The sequence below is a fragment of the Crocuta crocuta genome, unplaced genomic scaffold, assembly GCF_008692635.1.
Source record: "Crocuta crocuta isolate KB4526 unplaced genomic scaffold, BGI_CrCroc_1.0 scaffold154, whole genome shotgun sequence".
Lineage (NCBI taxonomy): Eukaryota > Metazoa > Chordata > Mammalia > Carnivora > Hyaenidae > Crocuta > Crocuta crocuta.
The window spans coordinates 13,704,837-13,724,256 of NW_027530545.1; the positions used below are offsets into that span (position 1 = coordinate 13,704,837).

General features: G+C 35.2%; 1 protein-coding gene and 1 pseudogene across 1 annotated transcript in view; one reads left to right on the forward strand and one right to left on the reverse strand.

Moving 5' to 3' along the window:
- Positions 1-19,420, forward strand: part of LRP1B (LDL receptor related protein 1B) — a 1,854,983-nt gene that overhangs the window by 968,696 nt on the left and 866,867 nt on the right. The window lies entirely within an intron of this gene.
- LOC144234469 (large ribosomal subunit protein eL8 pseudogene) lies at positions 10,640-11,459 on the reverse strand (annotated as a pseudogene).

Sequence of the window (19,420 nt, forward strand, 5' to 3'; positions counted from 1 at the left end):
CATTTTCTCCAGAATTTACTTGGGTAACTCTAGCATGATTTAATCAGAATATTCCAATATTCTAGCTATAGTGACTTAGGCAAAGGTATTATTCAATTTAAGTCAATGGTTACAAAAGCTTATTTAGAAAAATAAATATTACTAAATAAACTAAATATTATTAGGTAATGCTTTTATGTGCCAGGAATTCTTTCAAGAGGCTTGACTATGTTAACTAATCATTCAGAAATCCTAGGTGGTAGAGACTGATCTTTTTATAAATGAAGAAGTTAAGACATTTTGTAGGGCACCTGGGTAGCTCAGTCAGAAGAGCACCCAACTATTGATCTCAGGGTCATGAGTTTCAGCTTCACATTGAGTGTAGAGATAACTAAAAATATGTAAGTAAATAAACTTAAAGAAAGAAAGAAGCTAAGGCACTTTAGATATTATGAAGCTAAACTCATAATTGGTCATATTGAGGCCTGTAGACAGGCAAATATGACTCACTACTGTGATAATCTCAAAAGCTATGTAATACTGGAACAGTTGGGAGAAGATAGCTCTCTTTTCTCTGGATGTGGAAGTTACAGTAAAAATCTGCAGTTTCCAGGAGCCAAGATGTAGAACCTGAGAATGAAGTCAATACAGGGGAAAAGAGAAGCCGAGAAAAGGAGTTCAGTGGACCCAGTTTTTTTCCAGTGATACAATGTGAGCTTCTGTATTCAGTTGTACATTAACACCCATTCCAAAATTTCAGTTAGTGAGCCAATACAATATATTTTCCATCATTTTATTCGATATCATCCCATTTCACCAGTTTAATTTGGGGTTCTGTACCTGAAACTGGAATTTTGACAAACACACCAAATAAAATTTCCCCTCAATTCTGGAGAGCCCTTGTTTCGTTATAGGATTATGTCTGGTGACCCACCCTTGTGCACAGTAGTTAAACCTAAATTCCTCTTGTGTCCTTGTATTTATTCTGTATCTTCTTACTTTTATGTTTCTTATACACCAGCAAATATTCTCCTGTGATTATCAAAGCCAACTTTTCAACTGTGTGTGACACAACTGACCTCATTTTTTAAAATATCTGGGAGCTAGGTGTTTTGCTTGGTCTTATTAATAGTGAGCTTTTCATCTTCTGGCCTCCTGACCAGCTATAAGCCTAACACTTTATGAGACATGAGAAAGATTAACTTTCTCTACATAAACTACTACTCAGTAAAGGAAATGAGAGAAATCTTAATAAATGAGTGTATGAATAGGATGTAGTCTTTTTTTATTATTAGAATATTTTAAATATAGAATAAACTTGAGATCACCATTAAAATCATATATCCCAAAAGAATTAGTTTCAGTGACCTGTGCGTATGTTGTCAGTTTTAAGATCCAAAGTGATATTCATCAATTTTAATGGTATCTAGGTTGAGCCATAATATGTTAGTACTTATTGGTAGCACTCATCAGGGACACAAAGGCTCCATTCTTTGCATAGATTAATATGCAAATAGTATTTGTATATATGTATTGCATGTGTGTGTGTTTGTGTGTGTATGTATGTGGGTTTTTGAGAATTATTTCTAGGTACTATATCTGATAAATTTGTAGAAATCCATTTAATGCAAATTAACTGTTAGATGTGAAACAGTTATAGCAATATGTATCTAGTAAAATATCAATTTGGGTATTTTCCAGGTATAGTAGTTTAACGCCTAAGTTCAGAACTCGCAACTTGGGTTCAGATCTCAACATTGTTCCTTATTGGTTGTTGCTGCATAAAATATTTTTATGTGTACCATATATTTTTTAAAGTTGGAGGATCAAGAATTTAGCTTTTTCTTTTCTTTCTTTTTTTTTTTTTTTTTTTTACTTCAATAAATCTTTCAATATTAAGGCAGGCAGTTCCTGGAAGCCCTTGCATCTTGCCTGCAAGAAGCACAACTTCGAATCTTATCAAGGGATCAGAAATTCTGGTAAGCTGGTTGGTTCTTCTAAGTCCAGGAAGTGCCATGTTCTCTGGCCAGTATTCCAGGAATGATGATGACATATATGCAGCAGTTCTGAGAACGTACAGAGATGTAGGCACTTTTCTCCCATCTATAACTAACATATAACCTAATTTCCTAATGCTAAGTCTATTAGGCTGATGTGCCTTAGACCTTTTGCTTGAGTCTTTTTAAAACTGAATTTGACAAAGTACTTAAAATTGTAACAGTGGGGAAGATATTCTATGACAGAGAAATTGACAGGGTTATCCAATAAGTCTCATTTTATAGGGTTTTAAAGCTACCCTAATTTAATATTCATAGTAGATTATTTTTTAAAAACAATGAAAAAGTGCTAATTTTGTTAGCATCATTATTTAGACATTTTGTAGTATCTCATAATTCAATATTCTCTGCTTTCAGCTGGAAGCGAAAATGTATCCGTAGAATTGAATAGCATCTATAAATACAGTTTGCATTTTATTTTAATTCATAGATTTATATGAACTTTTCCATTATCGTGCCGTTTACATCGTTAATTTGTCTTATTTAAAATTTCTTTAAGTTTATTTATCTATTCTGGGAGAGAGACAGAGACCGAGGGAGGGAGAGCAGGATGGGCAGAAAGAGAGGGAGAGAGAGAATCCCAAGCAGGCTCCTCACTGAGCTCTGATGCAGGACTTGAACTCATTAACACAGGAGATCATGTGGGACTCGAACTCATGAACCCATGAAATCATGCCCTGAGCCGAGACCAAGAGTCCAACGCGTAACCAACTGAGCCGCCCAGGGGCCCCTTCTTTGTTTTGTCTCTGATAGAGGTTCTGCTACTCTGAAATTCCAAATCAAGTTTGTGGTTTAACCAATATATCTTACCCTTACATTACTGGCAGTTTCAGGGCATTAAGAAATTATATAGGGGATTATTTTGTAGATATCTGCAGACAGGTATACTTTTTAAACTAATTTACCATCAGATCAGGTATGTTTCTGCTCATAATTTTATATCCAATACCACACTATGTGTATTGAGTGACACATAATAAAAACATATTAAATTGTTTTGAATAAATGAATGATATTAGATAGACATTAAAATGGAAAGGGAAATAAAATTGTAAGACCCTTGCCTTTAAGTAAATGAAGCTCTCTTTTAGATATGGGGAATTGAGGATAAGAAAGAGTTTCCTCTGCAGAGATTAATTTCTGCTTTGTTGAAATTCATTATTACAATGCAATTTAGGAATCTGAAACCTTTATATGAAAACTTTGAAACATTAGTATTAATGAAAGGGACAGTGAAGATTCAAAATCAGTATAATCAAGATTTCTCAAGTTCATCAAGGACATACATTTTTACGTATAATCTATTTTATTCCACTTTCTAGTTAAAACTCTTTTAAATTCTCAGCAATAAACCCTGCACACTGTAAATTGGCAAAATATCTAATCATACACATGGAACTTTGTAGAAACTTAAATGTATAGTGTATGTTTTTTTCTAATATTTTAAAACAGGGCCTTAATGGATTCTAAAAATTTTTTGTGAGGCTTTATAGTTTCATTTGATCTTTATTAGTAATAATTAATATAATCCACTCTCCATTATCTGTACAAGTTGTACACAGTAGTAATGAATCATGCAAAGCATAATTCAAAAATATTTTTTATTTGTATGTGGGAAGTATTATGTGATGTTTTTGAAGCAAATTTCCCTCCTTAATTATGTTTTGCTTAAGGTAATTAGTTTGCATTCCCTGAGCACACATCAATTGACAGGGGGGGAAATAGAGACCTGACATATTCTGGGAAAATGGTTTTAAATATTGCAGCAGAACAACATGCAGACACTCAATACTTGTATATGACCTGGGAAAATTCCAAGGAGTCTAGTACCATCTGGAGGATTATTCATTCTTGGTGATCAAATCATATTCCTCAAAAACAACTGCATACATTTCTAATTTAACTCTGTTAAGCTGTTCTCACCATGCCAGTTTTATAAAGGAGGTCCACTAAACTCAATAGCTTAATGAACAGAACTTAAGACCAAACGGACATTCAGTTTATTGTTAGCTCTATCAGGTCTTTTTGTGCCTCTCTGTGTGTATATTATTACTTAAAGTATTATTTAAATTTCTCCCTGTAACAGTATATCCTTGTTTGTTGTTTCAGTACTTTGAGTCATAGCTAAAAATTCACATTTCCACAGACATTGTATAGAAAATAATTCCAGGAGCACTCTTGCTGTTCATGGTTCATTACATTTTAGATACTAGAAGGAAATAAATTCTAAGGACAACTGCACTATACAGACAAAATGAAATTTTATTCTACAGTGTTTCTATGTAGCAAATGTTTCTATGCTGCGTGCTAATTACATATTTTCATTAGATTTTTAAAGGACTTAGTTGGATCATATTAATAAGAGGAATGAGAGGTTTCTACTAAAAATATGTGATTCTTTATAATATTTTTTCTAATAATCTCTCCCTTCAGATAATCTCTCTTTGTCTCTTCCTGTTACACACACACACACACACACACACACACACACCCCTTTTAACATTAGGCAGGTATTTGAAATCTAACCTTTAGTTTCTTTAATTTGGAGTATCAAAATACATATTGACTGTAGCTAGTGATAACATTTCTGTTTTAATGTTAAAATTTCTAATCTTTCCCTTGAGATGCTGATGGGGCAATATATATATGTTGGATTTGTAGAATATGGTTGTTTAACTATAGTTTACATGAATGTTGATAACCCATACAGTAAAGACATAATAGTAAATGAAGTGCAATAGTGTAGAATATGAATACTAATGCATGTACCAGATACCCTCGCCCATGATAGATTTATAATAATGTTTCTCCTTCTCTTGCTTGTTTTTTATTGGTGATTTTCAATATGATGACTCCTATTTTTCTAAAGGTAAATAGTGATCTCTACTTCTTCCCATTTGCAACGACCTGTATAATTTATTTAGAAAAATTTTTCTCTTCTAGTTAATGAATTTAAGCTAAGCCTACTAAATCCTCTAAAGGAGAGATAAGGCTCCAAAAAAGAAGGGTCTACATTTAATCTGAGTTTGGAAGAACTACTGTAGGTTAATCAGGTATTGGGCCATTGGAAGAGGGATGTTACTGGTAGGGAATGCTAAATGCAGATGCACAGAAGGGACAGAGAGGTGGGGTGATGGAGGCAAACCTAGAGAGAGAAAGAGAAAGAGGGAGGAAGGGAGGAAAAGGAAAAAGAGATATTTGAAGGAACTTCAAGTAGTTAAATATGGTCTGAGCATAGCACTCAAGGGGGGAATTGCCTAGAAAAAACATACTAGACAGGAAACTAAGGGTCAACTAGCAAATGGTCTTCTATGCCAGGTAAGGATACTCATTGGGTTTTATCTTGTGGGAGATGGGAAGTTATAGAATGAGATTTCCTTTTAAGAGATGATTTTGATGGAACATAAAGAGTGGTTTATATTAGTAAAACTTGAAGTTGGGAGATCTGGCTGAAACCCGTGGCTGCATTCCAACTGACATGGATTAGGGAGGTCAATGTACATGAGGAAAGGAGGATAATTTGAAATGTGTTAAGACAGTAGAGCTAGTGGAATAAGACAACTAGTGTGTGATGGGTGTACAGGGAAAGGGATAAAAGGGTGACTTCCTTGTTTCTTGTGTGGGTGATTCAGTGGGTTGTGGTGCAATCTCCAGAATAGGAAGTAACAGAGTAAGAGAAGATTTGAGTGATTCTCTCTGGTATGCATGTGTGCGTGTGTGTGTGTGTGTATGGTTTTCTGTGTATTTGAGAGGACATTATGCATTTCATTATAAATCATTGAGCTTGAGATACCAGAGCCATCTAAGTGGGACTGCCTAGTAGGTGATTAAGAATATGAAACTGGATTTTAAAAAAGATACCTGAATATGAGACTTTAAAAACAGAGGACCATCAATAGTTGGAGCCACAGGGGACTGGTAAAATCATCCATCTATCCATTCATTAACCACTAATGCAACACACATAAAAAGGTCATATTACATGCATGTTGTAGTACTAAGACTGTGAATAACAAGTTATCAGTGGTTTTGGAGTGAGCATTTACAGAGAAAGAAAAGTATAATGAAGTATATATGGGGCATTTATAATGAACCAGAAAAAGTAAAATGATTGCTTTTTTTTAATCTTCAAAATAATCTTATGAGGTACACTACCCTCATTTACAAAAAAAGAAATATTGGAAGTGAATAGTTGAAAATTTACCTAATGTTACACATCTAATAAGTCTCCAGATCTTATTGTCTTTTGAATGTTGTTTGAATTTCTTATTAGAATATTTCCTTAATAGAATTTAAGGGAAAAATTAAGACAGATAATACCACTATATCAAAAGACATACAGTATTATGAGAAATGACATATTACAGATAGCTATAAAAATTACTGCTATGATTAAATTTGGGAATAACAGGAAAGAGATTCTGGAGAGAATAATACAAAATATAGTTTATCTCAAGAGTCTTTTGCATTTTTCCTATGGCACCAGGGACCTTTAAGCATCACTTTATTCTGGGTAGACATTCTCAGTCATATTCAAAGTTAGATGTAACTTAAAGCAATAATAGCAAAAACAAGTAACTTAGTCATAAATGCATCCTGTTAAAAATTTTATTATTGTAGGGGTGTCTGGGTGGCTCAGTCGGTTAAGTGTCCGACTTCGGCTCAGGTCATGATCTCATGGTTCGTGTCGAGCACCACGTTGGGCTCTGTGCTAACAGCCAGCTCAGAGCGTGGAGACTGTTTCAGATTCTGTATCTCCCTCTCTCTCTGACCCTCCCCTGCTCACGATGTCTCTCTCTCTCTCTCAGAAATTAAAAAATGAAAAAAAGAAAAAAATTTATTACTGTAAAATCACAATAGGATATATTTTTCATCTCACAACATAGTGGTGTGATTTTTGTTACCCAACATGGAATCATGATTGATTGATTGATCAGAGGTTTCTAGACTTGTTTTTGTTGTTATTAATTATTAAAGTATATTTGACATACCATACTATATTAATATATTGATTAGACAGTTCATCACCTAATGCTCACCATAATAAGTGTTGTTGTCATTTGCCACCATATAAATTTACCACAATATTATTGACTATATTCTCTGTGCTATACATTTTATCTATATGACTTATTTATCTGATAACTGGAAGTTTGTGCCTCTTAATACCCTTCCCCCAACCCACTTCCTCTATGGCAACCACCAATTTGTTCTCTATATTTGAGAGTCTATCTTTTTCAGTTATTTTATTTGTTCATTTGGGTTTTATATTTTAGATTCTACATATAAGTGAAAGTATTTGGTATTTGTCTTTCTCTGGGTGACATACTACACTTAGCACCAGGCCCATCCATACTGTCACAAATGGCAAGATTTCATTTATTTTTATCTCTGAGTAATATTCCGTTATATATACATGAACACACACACATCATATCTTCTTTATTTATTCACCTATTGATGGACACCAGGTTGGTTCCATATCTTTGTAATTGTAAATAACCCTGAAACAAACATAGGGGTGCATATATTTTTGTATTAGACATATAGATCAATAAAATAGACACATAGATCAATAGAATAGAGAATTTTCATTTTCTTTGGGTAAATACCCAGTAGTGTGATTACTGGATCATATGGTAGTTCTATTTTAATTTTTTAAGTAATGCCCATACTGTTTTCCATAGTAACCGCACGAATTTACATCCCTACCAACAGTGCACAAGGGTTCCTTTTTCACCACATCCTAACAGACGCTTGTTATTTCTTGGCCTTTTGACTTTAGCCATTCTGACAGGTTTGTGGTGATATCTCATTGTAATTTTGATTTGCATTTTCCTGATGATTAGTGATATTGGGTGTTTTTGTTTTGTTGCCTATCTGTATGTCCTCTTTGGAAAAAGTTTATTCAGGTCCTCTGCACATTTTTAATCAGATTATTATTATCATTGGGGGGTGTTAGGTTGTATAAGTTCTTTATATATTTTGGATATTAATCTTTTATTGCCTATATCATTTGCACATATATTCTTCCAATTAATAGGTTGCTTTTTTGTTTCATTGATGGTTTCCTTTGCTGTACAAAAGCTTTTTTTTTTTAATTTTGATATCATTCCAATAGTTTATTTTTTGTTGTTGTTTCCCCCTTGAGGAGACAAATTTATAAACATGTTTCTAAGGCTAATGTCCAAGAGATTGTTGCCTGTTTTGTTTTGCTTTTTAAGAGTTTTGTGGTTGGAGTTTCACATTTAGGTATCTCAATCCATTTTGAATTTTTGTATATGGCATAAAAATGTTACAGTTTCATTCTTTTGAATGTAGCTATCCAGTTTTTTCAACAGCATTTATTGAAAAGACTTTCTTTTCCTCATAGGATATTCTTGTCTCCTTTATCACAGATTAATTGACCATATAAGCATGGATTATTTCTGGGCTCTCTATACCATTTATCTCTGTGTCTATTTTATTTTTTAATTAATTTTTTTTTTAAATTTTTGTGTTTGTGCAGTACCAGTCTTTTTTTTATTTCCACAGCTTTGTAGTATATCTTGAAGTCTGGAATTGTGATGCCTCCAATTTTGTTCTTTCTCAAGATTGCTCTGGCTATTTGAGGTCCTTTGTGATTTCATACAAATTTGAGGATTATTTGTTGTAGGTATGTGAAAAATGCAATTACTATTTTGATACTGTATTGAATCTGTATATTGCATTGAATCTGTAGATTGAATTGAATTTGCATTGAATCTGTAGATTGCTTAGTAATTCTTCCAATCTATGAGCATGGCAAATCTTTCCATTTATTGGTATCATCTCTTAATTTTTTAATGTTTATTTATTTTTTATTTTTTGAGAGAGTGAGAGAAAAAGAGAACACATGCAGTGAAATGGCAGAGAGAGAGACACACAGAATTCAAAGCAGGCTCTAGGCTCTGAGCTGTCAGCACAGAGCCCAGTGCAGGGCTCAAACCCACAAACCACAAGATCATGGACTGAGCCAAAGTCAGACACTGAACAGACTGAGCCCCCCAGGTGCCTGAATTGTTGCTATCATCATCAATTTTTTCATCAGTGCCTTAGAGTTTTTAAAATACAAGTTTTTCCTTCCTTGGTTAATTTTAGTCCTAGGCATTTTATTATTTTTGGTACAATTGTAAATGGAATTGTTTTATTAATTTCTCTTCCTGCTGCTTTATTATTAGTATATAGAAACACAACAGATTTCTGTACATAAATCTTATGTCTTGCAACATCTTGCAATTTTCTGAATCTATTAGCTCTAATAGTTTTAGCATTGGAATCTTTAGGGTTTTCTATATATAGTAACATGTCATCTGCAAATAGTGACACTTTTATTCCTTCCTTAACAATCTGAATGCCTTTTATCTAATTGCTAATTTATTCTAATTCCAGTAATATGTTGAATGAAAGTGCTGAGAGTGGGCATCTTTGTCTTGTTCCTGAACTTAGGGAAGAGCTCTCTTTTTTTTTCCAATTTGTTGGAATTCTTTGTCATGAACAAATGTATTTTTCAAATTTTTTTTTTGCATCTCTTGATGATTTTTACTTTTCCTCATACTAAAGTTATGTATCACATTGATTTAAAATCATTTTTGATTGTACAAGAATAATGCATTTTACTTTCATACTGCTTCTATATTTTCAAAGTTCTATAATATATGTCTTTTTCCAGAATTTCTAATATATATAAAAGACTATGACCTTTGTACATTTGTATATTTTAATATACCCATCATCAAAAGAAAGCAACAGATTTCTAAGCACTGAATATTCATTACTTATTAATCTGATAATTTGCTTTTTAATACCATGGCATATATATTTTAGAAAAGTGCACCTCCTTTGGATAATTTCTTAGAATTGGGAACAGTGGGATAAAATTCACCTTTTAGACTTAATATACATTTCCAAATATTTCTCTATAGATGTTGGAACAATTAGCTTTACAAACATTGCATGGGAGTGTTTGTTTAACTAAAGTCGTGTTGGATCTCTATATTAACAACTGTTTACTCTTTGCTAATCTGCTAAGTGTAAAAAGCATTTAAGTATAAGTTTAATTTGCATTTCTCTCATGATAAAAGAAGGTAAGTAACCTTTCATACATTTAACAATCACTGATATTTGCCCGTTTTTCTATTGTTTTTAAATTTGTTCTATTAATAGGTTAAAATAGTATTTGCTATATGAGTTGTAAATGTATCCCAGGTAGAATTTGGCTGTGTTAATTGTGATTCTTTTTTCTTATAATTTGTTTTGTAAGTTCTTAAATTTATAAAAAACAAGTTTACAGTCATTTTACTTGCTTTCAAAATAAAAATAAAACCTCTCCATGACAATGTTATTATTTTAAAAATTATTCCATTTTTTTCTAGTACTTTAATGCCCTATTTTGTACAATTAAGTTCTTTATCTATTTCCTTTAAATACTAAATTTAAAATTAATGTTAAAAACTATTAGGTCTAATGCATAATAATTCTGTCATCTTTTCCCATGATATTTATAGAATTTCTTTGTTGATTATGGCTTTTTTGTTTAACTATATGAACTTTATTTTTTTTTGAAAGAGAACTTTGTATTACCTTTATGTACAGAAAATGTGACAGCATACACTTGGCCCAGTTTGGTGGCCAGCTCTTTTAGCCCTTGTCTTTCCTAACTTGGCAATGCAAGCCACTGTCTTTGGACCCAGGATGCTGGCTCCCCAGTGACAGCAGATCTCATCATATTTGCCATTTAATTGGTCCTGATAGCTTCTACCAGCTAGCAAGAGTCACTTTGTCTTCTGAGTTAAGTAGTGTAAAGGTGACTGTGGTGTAGGTCTTGTTGAGGACTAGGTGCCCCATCTTCCCTTGTCCTTGATAATGCAGTAGGGAATCTCCATCTTACGACCTAGGGCAGACAGGAAGACAACCAGCTGAATGGAATCCACATTATGTGCAGTCCCTACCAGCTGAACCTCCTTGTTTTCCACCAAGGTGGTGACAGTATTAACTGCAGCTCAAAGGACAGGTGCCTTCTTGGTGGGGACATCCCTTTTGCAGGCAGCTTTCTTTTCAGCCCAGGTCCAACAGTATCTGCTTCTCCTTTTGCTTTGTCTCTGGTCTGTATTTGTGGGCCAGCTTAAGCAGATGAGTAGCTGTTTGGTGGTCCAAGACCTGGGTGACCTGATTAATCATGGAAGACACTTACAAACACTTGAGACCTTTTTCGCTGCAGACGGATGTAGTGGGGCATTTGACAAAGTGGGTGAGGTCCCTTTTAGGTTGAAGGTCCTCTACACTGCCAGAATTCTTGAACCTTTTCTCAAATAGGGGACTGACCACCTTCTTGGCCTCCTGTTTCTTGACAACAGCAGCGGCTGAGGCTACCCTCTTCCCTTTAATCTTCTTTCCTTTGGGCATCTTGGGTGGCTAGAGGAGAGAGAAAGCAGCCATATGAACTTCAGAATTAGCTTTTTCCCAGTTAAAAAAAAACATTTTATCATTTTCCTGTTATTGTAAATTGTCTGACTCTTTGTTATTTGTATATTGGAAGGGTATTCTCTTTACTAGATTACCTTTGTACCTGTTTACTTTATTGAAATCTGTTTTTATTTGAAATAATTTTTAGTTGAATCCTTTGGGTTGTGTGGATATAAAATAAAACTGAAAATAATTATAATTTCACAGATTTATATCCAGTGTTATGCCTTTTATTTTGTTCTCTTTTTAAATTGCATTAGTTTTCAGCCCCATAAAAATGTTAAGTAACAGTAGTGATAATAGACATCTTTTATCTTAAATGTGAATGTTTCCACTGTACTTCTGTGAGTGTCATCCTCATGCTAAGTTTTTAATATATTTCTTTACAAGTTCTTCCTTTGAAAAGTAAACTTTTCAAAAGATCTTTTTAATTTACTATTTATCTATTTGTCATTCTGGACTTCGAAAAAACTTTCAATCAAATCTACTTAGGGATCTTTATTGCAGTTCCATTAAATATGTTTATTTGTAATACCTTTCACTTTATGACAATAATACATTGAATTATAAAAATATAAAAACATAAAATATGATTATTTTACCATTTATTCAGGGATTACATCAAGCTACTCATTGAAACTGTGGTGTGTGTGTGTATAGATTGCTTTGTTTTTCATCTCTTCTTTTTCATAGTTGAGGTATCATTTTGTGTGAGACATTTTTCTTTTCATTTCCACTTCTGATTAGGTTAATATGTAGGACAAGTATAAACTTTGTCAACTTATCATGTTCTCAGGCATCTTACTGAACCATCTGTTAGTTCAAGCATCTTTTCATAGTTGCATGTAAACATTTTTATGTCTTCTTTCTCAGTATTGACACTTTTAGGCACTTACCGAAGTAATTGTAAATGATAAAGCATTGTTATTTTTTAAAATTTATTTAATGTTTTATTTATTTCTGAGAGACAGAGAGAGAGACAGCATGGGCAGGGGAGGGTCAGAGAGAGAGGGAGACACCGAATCTGAAACAGTCTCCAGGCTCTGAGCTGGCTGTCGGCACAGAGCCCAATGCAGGGCTCGAACCCTTGATCCATGAGATCATGCCCTGAGCTGAAGTTGGACACTAAACCGACTGAGCCACCCAGGCGCCCCAAAGCATTGTTATTTTTGTAGTGATAACAGGCATCCTTAATTATGGATTTTAATAGAAGCAGATTTTGTCCATCACTGTGTGTTGTCTATTGTATTTTCTTTAAACATCTGTATTATGTTTAGAGAGTTTGCTTGTAGTCCTGTTTTGCTTCTTTTTTTTTCTGTTAAATAGCTGCTATGTATGTGCAATGAATAAAACAAGTAACAATGTCTTGCCTTATGAACTTTATATTCCAAAAGCAGAGCATGCAGGTAATGACAATGATGGTGATGATGATACTAAAATAACAACCACAAAACAATTACAGCAGCAGCAGCAAGAAAACTAATTATGTAATGTACTATATATATAATATGCATGCATGTGAAATATGTAATAATTTTGGTTTGAAGATGTATTGTTGGATTAAGTAAGGCCTTCAATGAAAAAGTGATCTCTGTGCTAAGAACTTAGGGAAAAGAAAAAACGAGTAATGCAGCTATCAAGAACAGTCAATGCCGAAGAGTAAATCCTAAGGTTCTGAAACTAGAAGAAACTTGGCATATTTAAGGAATAGCATGGGAAAACAGTATGGCTAGAGAAGAGTAAATGAGAGTTGAAAAAAGAATGAAATCAGAAACATAGATTTGGGGGAAAGATTATGTACATCCTGAATGGAATGACATCAAGACAGGATGAATGAGAGGAGAGAAATTGTTGACAAAAATTCAAAGCTCTATTTTGTGGATCTCTGCCATAATAGGGGAGTGAAAGAGAGAAAAAATGGTAGCTGGGAAAAAATGGAGTAAAGAGAAATTATTTTTTAAGGTGAGGAAATAGTGGTACATGTATATGTCATTGGGAAAGATCCTGTGAAGGCTGTGATTATTTAATAATAAAGGCAAGAGTTGGAAGTCCTGCTGGAGCAATGTCTATAAGCAGACCAGAAGTTTGGGGTTCTAGTGCACAATGGAAAAGTTGTACTCTACCAGTGATAGGTAGTTCAAGCACAATAATGCCAAGAAAAGGTTAACTATGTGAATACAGAGAGGTAGGTGAGTAGATCTAGTGGTGGAAATTTACTTCTCATTGCATAGGAAGCTGAGATCAAGGATAGGAAGTGAAGGAATAGAGGCTTGAGACAGAAGAGTATCAAATAGAAATCTAAGATAGTATATCTCAAATTATCTGTGGTGAAGGACCAGATTCTTTTGTTTGTTTTGATTCCTGATGCCTGGTGGGATACATTTGAAATTGTAACAATTTTTTTTCAAAAAGTTAAAATATAAACAGACATAAAATATAAATTCAATTTTTTGAAACATATTTATCAGACATAAAATTACTATGTCAAATTGTAACTGAACCAATGTAAGTTCACTTCTTGTGAAGTCAGACATTGCACTAAATTGAGTTATCACACAAAACTTTATTTGCAGTGAATAAGGGGATCACGGAAATGGTTTCCAAATCTGGCTCACTGAGCAAAGGAGCCCCTTTATTTAGGGGTAGGGTGAATATTTAGACAGTGAAGCCTTGCCATTGTACGAAGAGACAGGCATAAGCTCACATGTACCTAAAGGAAACATGTCTATATATATATATATATATGTATATGTGTATATGTTCATATGTATATATGTGTATATATATGTATATGTGTGTATATATATGTATATATATGTATAGTATGTTATGTAAATGAAGCTGGTGCTACTCTTTGGGTAGAGATTTTAGTATTATAAGGCGGTACATGTAGCCATTCCTGAGGTCACTCCATGGTCCATCTCCACAGGCTGCATTCATGGATTGACCTCAAACTGTTCTGGGTGATCTGGGAGGTCTGGGCAGGCTGGAGGTCTTGTCAGGGCAGTCACTATCACTGGAGGTTTGGTTTCACTTTCCATCTGCCTGAGTTAAGAGATAAATTACAGGGGCACCTGGGTGGCTCAGTCAGTTGAGCGTCCAACTTCGGCTCAGGTCATGATCTCACAGTTTGTGGGTTTGAGTCCCATGTCGGGCTCTGTGCTGACAGCTCAGAGCCGTCAGGACAGAGCCTGGAGCCTGTTTCGGATTCTGTATCTCCCTCCCACTCTGACCCTCCCCTGCTCACACTGTCTGTCTGTCTGTCTGTCTCTCTCTCTCAGAAATGAATAAAGCATTATTTAAAAAAGAGAGAGAGAGAGATAAACTAGAGGGGTGCCTAGGTGGCTCAGTTGGTCAAGCAGCTGACTTCAGCTGAGGTCACATGATCTCACAGTTTGTGGGTTGGAGACCCACATTGGGCTCCGTGCTGACAGCTCTGAGCCTACTTCAGATTCTTTGTGTCTCTCACTCTGCCCCTCCTCTGATCATGCTCTGTCTCTCAAAAATAAAATAAAATATTAAAACACATTAAAAAAAAGAGAGAGAGATAAACTAGGAAAACAGGGACAAAGGTCAGTGAGTACAAGCAGGTAGGCAGTAAATATCAGGTCTTGTGTCTAGCTGATGACAAAATTGCTACAAAATATCCCAAATGCTTTCTTTTAACTCCACTACATATCTTGCAGGTTGATAGCAAATATTTCACAGACTGTCTATAGGCCAGGGACTATATTTTGAATACCACTGATCCACAAGAGTAAAAGAGAATAAACTAGAGAAATACAGTGTAATTTCTTTGATTACTGAGATTATGATCATAATTGTAAAATAAGACTATTAGGAAGGAAAAAATATTTTCCTTCTACCCTTTCAGATTTTTGCCTGGGGCTCTATGACAAAAGACAGATTAATAAGAGAAAAACAGAAGTTTATTAACATGTGGATCTTATATCAATATGAGAGAAACTCAGGGATGAGTAACTGAGGGTTGGTTAAAAGTTGAGTTTATACTTTCCCCAAAGAGGACATCCAGATGGCCAACAGACACATGAAATGATGCTCAGCATCCCTCCTCATCAGGGAAATACAAATCAAAACCACACTGAGATACCACCTCATGCCAGTCAGAGTGGCTAAAATGAGCAAATCAGAGAACTCTAGATGCTGGCGAGGATGTGGAGAAACGGGCACCCTCCTACACTGTTGGTGGGAATGTAAACTGGTACAGCCCCTCTGGAAAACAGTGTGGAGGTTCCTCAGGAAACTAACAATAGAACTCCCCTAGGACCCAGCAATAGCACTGCTAGGAATTTACCCAAGGGATACAGAAATGCTGATGCATAGGAGCACATGTACCCCAATGTTCATAGCAGCACTCTCCACAATAGCTAAAACATGGAAAGAGCCTAAGTGTCCATCAACGGACAAATGGATCAAGAAGATGTGGTTTATCTATACCATGGAATACTACATGGCAATGAGAAACAATGAAATCTGGCCATGTGTAGCAACATGGATGGACCTTGAGGGTGTTATGCTGAGCGAAATAAGTCAGGCAGAGAAGGACAAATATCATATGTTTGCACGTATAGGAGGATTAGGAGGAACTTGACAGAGGAACAAGGGGGAGAAGAGGGGGGAAATGGTGGGGGAAAGGGAGAGAAGCAAACCATGAGAGACTCTTGAATGCTGACAAAAACTGAGGACTGATGGATGTGGGGGGCGGGGGGATGGGCATGGAGGAGGACACTTGTGGGGATGAGCACTGGGTGTTATGTGGAAACTAATTTGACAATAAACTATTTGTAAAAAAAAAAGTTGAGTTTATAATATTTTAGCAATCAAATAATACATTTTTAGAAAAGAGATAAGACAAATGGAAAAATGCTTTGAGTTTTCGAGGTAGCATGTTGTGGGAAGGCAAATAATGGAAACTAATGCAAGAAAAGGGCTAGTTAGTAAAGATTGTTATGTAGAAACCTCTGGTGCTGTCTCTCAGGCTGATAAGGTCCTAAAGTCTCCTGTGATTAAATTTTGTGTGTCTTCCTTGAGAAGGGAAGACAGAGGAAGGAAGACACCTTTGTAAACCTATCTCCTGGTTTTGTTTAAATAGAAGGAAATCAGAGAACTTTCCTTGTATCTACTTCTTAATAGCCTTCAAGTCAAAATAATCCTTATGCCAAAGTGGTATATTTTGGAGTGGCACATTTTGCTAGCTTATACTATTTAGTGTGATTTGGGAAGTTTTGTTTTTTGGTTTTTGGTTTTTTTCCGAACCATATACACTTGTGTGAGTACAGGTAGAGTTGCATAATTGAAGCACAAACAGACATATGGAAGTTGAGGGTGTATAAATGATTGGGCGTAGGATTTAAACTGGTTAGAAAAGGAAGTAAGGGCATAGGGGAAATAAAAGCAGAACAATTGAAAATGGATTAATGTGGGGTGCCTGGATGGCTCAGTAGGTTATGTGTTGGACTTTGGCTCAGGTCATAATCTAACAGTCCATGAGTTCGAGCCCCACTTCGGGCTTTGTGCTGACAGCTTGGAGCCCGGAGACTGCTTCAGATTCTGTCTCTTCTCTCTGCTCTTCCCCCACTCGCAGTCGGTCTCTCTCTCTTTCTCTCTGTATCTCAAAAATAAGTAAACTTTAAGAAATTAAAAAGAAAATGGATTAATGATCTAATGGTTGAAAGCTTATGGAGGTGAGGTACTAAATTAACTAAGCTGAAGGAATGGAAGTCTGTGTCCATAAAATGGGATACTGGAAATTAAAATTTCAGAGATTACATATCTTGGTAATGACAGGTTTAGACTATAATCATGAGAATGGCTGATTGAGATATGGGGGAGAACATGATCATTAGAGGAGAAAAGGTCAAAGGTCCAAGAGACTAGTGTATTGGAAAAATTATCTTTATATGTATTGAAATCATTGGAGAACTGGTAAAGGAAAGAATAAGAAATTTCAAGGACATTTCTGACCTGAGTCAGGAAAGAACTGCAACAAGGATAATGGATAAGGTCATCAGAGGACAGATCAAAGTGCATGTACCTTTTAGGGATGGAGAAGGGGAAATTATCTGGCATTTGCAGTAAGCTTCAAAATTGCCAGACTCAAATAGTAAGGGAGAGAAGAAGGATGTGAATAGAAAAAGCCTCTCAGTTGAAAAAGCTCAGGGGAGCCAGTGTCCTCAAGGGAGAATCAGGTTTCAGGAAGAATAAAAATACTGAAATAAATCTTAGGAGGTTAAAAATACATAGAAGGTTATTGATGATAAGCATTGCATTTTAAAGACTCAGTAGAGGGTTTTTTTCTGGGTTCAAATCAGAGACAGAAAAATGGTATGGGCAGAATATTATAGGCTGAGAGCCTAGGTTTGTGAAATTTGAGTTTCTTGTAGATAGTTGACCTAAATAGTAATGAAGTGCCTAGTGAACAGGTCTATATATGCATCAGTATTAAACCAGCTCCACTTTTCTGTTTTTCCTCCATGTTTGTGGAATGAGGTTGTTTTATTCAGTGGGTATATCCTATCTGCTAGCTACAATATCAGTGCAGGACACAATATCCCTGGGTTGTTACACTGAAGTCAGTTTATAGTTAGAACTTATCAGGGAAGATAGTATGTCCCTCCATTGTGCAAGGAGAAATCAGTGGAGGAGTAAATAGATATATTAAAGGATCATTATGGCTCCAGACTAAACGAATATCCACAGGGGCGCTTGAGTGGCTCAATTGGTTAAGCATCTGACTTCAGCTCAGGTCATGATCTCACAGTCCATGGGTTCGAGTCCCGCATCAGGCTCTGTGCTGACAGCTCAGAGCCTGGAGCCTGCTTCCGATTCTGTGTCTTCCTCTCTCTCTGCCCCTCCCCTACTCACTTTCTGTCTCTGTCTCGCAAAATAAAATAAAGACATCATTAGAAAAATAAGTAAATGAATGAATATCCACAAAATAGAAGATAGCAAGAACAAAAGAATGACTAGCAATATAAGCCATGAACCTTGAAATACAGTTTCTTTCTTCCATGTTCTTTCCATCTTAGAATATTTCAACATTCTACAATAACCTGGCCAAGCAGAGGCTCACTTTTCTTTGTTAAAGGAAAATGCACTGTGTACACCACACTGCTGTAAGTGTGCCTATGTCTTACCCTTAATACATAACATTTTCAAGGAAGAGGAAGGAGTAAAATGAGCCATGGCTCTTTTAAGCTCTTGACAGGTGCTGCTAGCATCCTGCTAGTATGAAGGGGTCAACACAGCAAATTTGTTTATAACACAATTGTGCAGGTATTTTCACTCCTGTTCTTAACTTTAAGCTAATTATTTCCATTTTCTCCAAAGAAGATTTTTGTCCTGGGCATTCATTCATAAGTTTGTCATGCTCTCTCATTCTCTAGCTACTTTGATTTAAACTTTATTCCTTCACCACTATTTAATTCCTTGAAAAATAATTTTCCTTTTTTCTTTTCCATATCCTTAATTTTATTATTTTCTCAAGCACCTAGGTGGTGATTGTAACAAATATATTTTGATTTTCTGGCTCACTAGACTTACAGCCTAGAAAAGGGAATCTGAAAAATTAGTGATCCAGACAGATATTGGTGATTTTGTAATCTTACTATATATATGTATACAATCCATTGCTCCCACCTTTCTGAAGATAGGTATAGCAATAAAAATAGAAACAACATGGCTCCTTTCCTTACATATTAAATTAGCAAAGCTGATTTTAAATGTCCTGTAAAATATGGAAAAGAATGGGTCAATATAAGGTTGAATGGGATCATTTTGTGCCTTTTAATTGGTTCTTTCAAGGTGTCTGTTCCTGCCTTTTTCATTTGCCCCTTCACCTCTCCAGTCATGTAATAGGGTTTCTTGACCCTAGTCTTCAC